Source organism: Phacochoerus africanus, chromosome 3, assembly GCF_016906955.1.
Source record: "Phacochoerus africanus isolate WHEZ1 chromosome 3, ROS_Pafr_v1, whole genome shotgun sequence".
NCBI lineage: Eukaryota > Metazoa > Chordata > Mammalia > Artiodactyla > Suidae > Phacochoerus > Phacochoerus africanus.
Genome location: NC_062546.1, coordinates 3,005,981 through 3,012,306, shown reverse-complemented (window position 1 = coordinate 3,012,306; position 6,326 = coordinate 3,005,981).

Genomic DNA, 6,326 nt, shown 5'->3' with positions numbered 1-6,326 from the left:
TTTTGTCTTAGAAACATATTTTGCTCTGAATGAAATCATGGGTGAGGCCAGGGGATGGCTGGCCAATCTCAGCCCCTGCCTGGTTCAGGAACACAGTGAATGGTGGTACAGAGAAGGTGCAGCGTTTTCAGGAGAGAGGAGACACAGGACAGAATGTGCAGCCAAGCTCTGGCGAGGAGGAGAAAAGCTGTGAGCTGCTTCAGTTTCCTAGTGAAGGTAATGCAACCTAGAAGCAATGACTTCATTTTCAAACAGAAAGTGTATCCTATGAGGAAGAAAAAAAGCCTCCCAGTGCCTGTGCAAGTAGCCTTCCAGAAGTTCTCAGCATCTATGACCCCAAACTATGCTAACGGGTGCTCTGGAGGAAGCTCTAGGTGTAACGTGGATAAAGTGTGGAATATTCCACGACTCTTACATCTTAAAAGCTTACAGATTCCAGAAATGAAACCAGTTCATGCATAAAATATCTGCTCTCAGAGCATGGTCATTTTCAGGCTTGCCCTTGTGTGGGAATCTGGGTTATAAAGCACTGTGGTTAGACCAGAACATCCTCCACCATGTGGACAGAGGCACCTCTATTTATAGCTCTCCTCATGGTGACTTACAGCATGTGCACCAGTCTCTGTGTGATTTCTGAGCTCCCAAATGCCTAAGGAGATATGCTAAACCCTTTTCCCCGTGGCATTCTTCCAGACAGAATTTAAGAGACATCAGAGGATGGCACATTTATACTGAGTTTGCAGTTTCCTAAATGTGAAGAAGACGAATAGCTCTCAGTTGAGGAACACAGGTCAGATAGGAGCTTGAAATTGAGTATTTGAGCTGACACAGGAGAGAAACACTGAGAGTGGCTTTGTGAAGTTTGCTGCACCTCTAAGCTTCCTAAGACCCTGTGATTAGGAATAGATTGAGGTCACAGAGTGTGGTCCTATTTGAATTAATGAAAAAGCAAAATTGTGCAGAATGCTGGTTTCTGTACTGTGTGTCCGGCTGCTGGGTTCTGTGTAGGGGAGGGGGCTCCTTCCCAGGCCTCCTTCTCTCTGGTAATTTGAGATCCCAAATAAGATTTTTTTTGGTGGAGAAAAAGACAAAATGATACTGCTATTACTTCAAAGTGGGGGGAGGGGACTGTCAATGAGAAGACTGAAGTGAACAATTTAAAAAGAAAATCTCAATTTGTTTACTCCTGAATGCTGGAGAGGCTTGGAGAGTGGGGACTGGGTGGACCTTGCTTCAGAGAGAACTTAGTCGAAACCTAAGCACCCATTCACTAGTCCTGAGACCTTAACCCGGCTGAGCCTCTTCCCTCACCTTCAGTGGAGAGAGACATTCATACCTTCCAGGGGCCTGTGAGGACCATGGGCAATTACACCCAGAGCTCCCCTGGATGTGGCTGTGGATGGTCCAGACAAGGGGCCTACCTCAATGCACAAAGGAAGCAAGTGAGGGGAGGTCTTGGTTCCCTACCTTGGGTTCCTTTTGATGGTTTAAGACCCCGATCATTTAGAGTTCTTTGATAACAAGTAACAGAAACCAGCTCTGCTATTTTAAGCAGCAAAGGGATTTCCTAGAAAGCCGCTGGGTGGCTGGTACACAGAAGGGACAGGAATGCTGGGGACTGAGGCTCAGCCACAAGAAAGCAAGCAGAGAAGCCCTCAGAACACAGCTGAGCTGAGAGTTGCTGGGCACTGGCATGTGTTTTACTTTCTTGATCTCAGGCCCTCCAGCTTCGTCTGGATCACCAGCCTGCTTCTTGTGGGAAGGCAGGGCACCTTCACTGAGATGCCCTAAACCTGAGCACAGGGAGGGTGGTGATGTCCCCCAGGAAATCCACATGTCAGGAGCCAAAATGCTAAATGTCTGTTGCAGGCCTCCTGTGATGTGAGCCTCTTGCCCACCCTGCGTGCCCAATGCCACCCTCCTCCCTCAGGTTTTCCTACTGAAGCCTCCATCCTCTGCCATCTGGGTAAGAAGTTATTGTCAGTTCCCAGTCAGCTGCTCCAGCTTGTTTATCTGAAGTCAGGATTTTGCAGAAGCTTTGGCTGCCACTGCAAATCTTCCTGTCATCAGGCAGGCAGGCAGGCAGCAAGTGGCATCTGCTACCCTCTTAGGGAGTTTGAGTCTTTCTAATGATGCATTCCAAAACTTGGTCTTAGATCTCAAAAGTTTCCAAGTTAACTAATAGCCAGAGTCCCCAGAAACAATGTGAGCAAACATTCATTTCCAGCACCTTCCCGAGGCAGGGCCTGGGTGTGTGGGTTTGAGTAAACGCTGAATAAATGATCGGCATGTGTTATCTCACGCAAATGCTCCAGCTCCCCTCTTTTTCCCCTGTGTGATGGCTTCTTTAGTATTCTATGGGGAAATTCCTGTTTCAAAAGTATCTTATTCTGGAAGATGATATAAGAAATTTGGGAAGAAAAAAGAATACAAGCATATGGGCTAATTAAAAAAAAAAGCTTGCAAAACTAAGAGAAACAAACAGCTTCTGAGTCTCAGGCTTATGAAATATTTATCCAGTGGCAAAGAAGACACTGAAGTCGGAAATGAACTTTGCAAAGTAATTACTTTTGATCCCAGCAAAACGCATTCAAAGCCCTTCAGGTAAACATCATCTTTGATAGGCGGGAGGTGAATTGCAAAGCAACATTATGCTTTTAAAGGAAACAAGGAATGAATCAAAGTCAGCAACTTGTCCAAGCCCTGTCGAAAGTGTTCCTGTGTGAAATTTTCTAGATGATGCTCCTTGAGTGCAAAGTGGAGATGTGAATAGGGGAAGATGAGATATGATCAAATGGCAGATGAGAAAAGCCACAGGCAGCAAAACCAGAGTGGATTTTCCTCCTCCTTAAGGAGACCTTAAATAATGCACGTGCATTTAAAAATACAGTATGTGCGGCTAATTTTGATAAAGATCTTTAAAATGACATTAAAATGGAAATGCACTCAAACTAGGCATCTCCTGGGAAAATGTCACTAGTTATGTTACATTTGTTTTCCGTTTTGTTCCAGTGCTCTTGTGAAAATAGCTTTATCTTCAGTATTCCCAGAGTGGAAGGAAGAAATTTCAGGGAGAGGGGGAGCGTTTTTTTGGTTTTTCAACGAATTCTCCAGGGAGAGTTTTCTCTGTGCCATATACACAAGCTTTCCCAAGGACTGAGTTTACCCAGCGCTGCCTCCAGGGGTGTGTGCTTGCACACATTCTTTTACCTTTAGATTTGAAGTCTCTGCCACAATAGGCCAGGGCCCGCTCCCAGGCTCCTGAAGTATTAAGAAAGTTACACCACTGACCAAAGAATCCTGTAAAGATGATCTCGGTTCCCGGGTAATACAGGCTCATCCCTCCTAAGACTTGGTTTTCCTGGGTCCACACTGACTCAGCTGTAGATGATGTGATGACTGCAGAGGATGGGAAGCTCGTCGTGGGGCCAATCTCAGGTTGGTGCAAGCAACCAGCCTTTCTGGGAAGGATGATGCACCGGCACCATTTCATTCCCCTGAATGTCAACTTCGGTGCTAGTGGGAACAGGCTCCCTTCTTTGAGAGCTGTTATGAGAAGAGGATATTTTTATAAACTCCTCATATGAAAAAATAGACAAATGTGAATCTGTCCCTTTGCTTTCATAAAAATCCTGAAACAACTTCTTATAACCCAAATGTCATTTCTGAAACACTATTTCTGGAAGCTTCCTATTGAAATCTTGGGACACTATTTGAAAAAATAAATTAAAAAAATTCCTTCTTGTCCTTAGCTCATAAGTAAAATTTTACCATCATTTCTCAAAGAAAAGCCTGGAATTGGTCTTTTTCCCCTGTTGGATTATGAGCAGCAGGGAAGGTGAGCAAAGAGTCATCACAGTAATAAAGGTCAGGTCATCCCCCAGAAAGGCCACAGCTTATCTCAGACTCTGTGACTGGAAAAGGGTGGATGTTGAGGGCATGCTTTGGAAGAGGTGGAAACAAAGCAGAAGGTGTTATCTTTGGGATTATCTGATGGGGATGAGCCTCACTGCCCATTGAAGTGGGTGGGGCGGTAGGGAAGATTCAAGCCTGCAACACCAGCTACCCAAAGCCAGTGAGAACCATGCTGGGAGCAGATGAGCTCCTAGAAGCCCTCCCAGGAGCTTCCAGTGGAGGAGTGGGACAGCAGGACTAGAACGGCAGAGAGGTCAGGCAAGGGCCCACTGAGGAGGTGACTCCCCGGGGAACTAGGAAGGTTTCTCAGGTTGAGTCTCAAACATCCCACAGTGGTCTGGTTTTGGCTAGGGCTGCCCTGGTGGCTATGAACTCCTGGCACCTGTGATCTCAGCAAGTACAGACAAGGGGGCTCAGCAGCCAAGCCAAAGCCAAAAGGAAGTAGGAGCTTTGCTCAGAAACAGTGAGAGGGATGAGCAGGGATGGGGTGGGGCATCCACAGTGCCCTCCGACCTGCACCACAGGCTGAGAAGCCCCCAGCAGAAGACCATGCCCTTGAGCTCAGCGTTCTCTCAGAAAAGCTCCAGGTGCTGAGCACCTGCTGGCTGAGCTCACCTCTCACAGGGGGACATGCTGAGGCTGGGTGGTCAAGCCATTTACCCAAAGGCACTAAACACCAGAGGGGCTTACTCCAAAGCCACTTCCTGGCATCCCATCCCCCTGCCTTTCAACTTCAGCTGACAGTCCTTAAAGGCCATTTGTTGGAACCCATTTTCTCTCTGAGATTAAAGAGACTCCCTTGCTCGGCCTGCCACTTTGCATGCTTTGTGGAATCCTGGCTTATTTGTCTGACTACACTCTTCTCTTCCACAAGGAAGACAGGACATGCCCCCGCCCCCCAGCAGATGTGACGGTATTGCTAAGTGACAGAGAGGAGTAATTAGCACCCCAGTCCCACTGACTGCAAACTGTGTGCAGCGGTTCCCATGTTCCCTGTCAAATGGGCTCCGAGGCGCATGGATAATTCATGGTTACAGCCTGCACGCCTGCAGAGAGATTCTGCTTGAGCTGCCGCTGGAGAAAGAAGCTCGACTTACAGGGAAGGTGGTTTGTCTTTTGAGAGAAGGCCTCCATACACAGAGCTAACTGGCTGATGAGCAGCTCCAGGGGGCTCTTTGGAACACTCAGGGATGCCCCTTCAACTGCCCAAAGCAGAAGCCTGAGGAGGGCTGAGTTGGTTTGGGGTTCCCCCTCGAAGGCCCTGCTTGTAGGTTTATTCATTCACTCAGCGAGTCTTTATAGAGCACCACTGAATGAATGAATGAATAAGCCCAGGGCTCTGTCCCTGGTCCTCTGCAAGGACAAGCAGATTGCTGGTGGCTTCCCTTGTCACTGCGACGCTCGGGGCAGCCCATTAAGTCAGTTGCACAAAGGCGTTCCCCTCTTATTTCAAGTTCAGGATGGAGCTATTTCCTAGTATCAGGGATTTACTTACTAACGCACTTTCCAAAATAGGGTCTCAGAAAAGTGGCCAAGCTCTCCCCGTGTGTGTGTGTTTCTATGTGCATGCGTATGTGTGCACATGAGTGTATGCATGCTTGTGTATGTGTGTCCATATGTGTGTGCATGAACAAGTGTGTATGTGTGTGTATATGTGATCTGTCCATGCATGTGTTCACGCTTGAGCATGAAAACATGTAGGCTCACGTGTTAACATCTCTGCGTGCATTCAAGTGTATGCATGAATATGGGAATTATGCACGGGGGTGCACGTGGCGTGTGTGTGTGTGTGTGTGTGTATGTGTGTGTGTGACAAAGAGAGACAGGTTGTGTGTACACGCATGCACAGAGGGCTGAAAATGTCCTTTCTGCTCACCAGTCTCCACACCTGAACTAGGCCCCCAACTTGCTCCTGGAGTAACTCATTTTTCTAAATGCACCTCCCTCCTGCCTTCCCAGAAACACAGTGCCTTTGAGACTTTCCTACTCCCACGCCTGGTCCAGCCACTTCTTCCAGCCTTCCTGGAAGCCTCGGTGTTCTCTCTGACTCCCCTCCTCTCTCAGACACGAGTGATAGATGCTGAGCAAGGGGGCCCTGCCTTCAAGGTCATTCTCCTCTCCTGCACACTGTTGCTGCTTCGAGCCTAGGTTAGCCCCTCATGCCTTTTTTTTTTTTTAAACCTTTTAATGAACTTACTTTGGATTTTAACTAAAGTATACATACAAAAAAAAAATCATAAATGTACCGCTTGGTGTTTTCATAAAGTAAACACACATTTGATCACATCCAGGTCAGGAAGTAGACATGGCCACTCCCCTGATTCCCTCTCCCCAGGCGCCAGACCCCTTCTCCCCAAAGATAACCGCAGCCAGCACTGAACACCCCAATCCGTTTTGTTTGTTTTTGAACT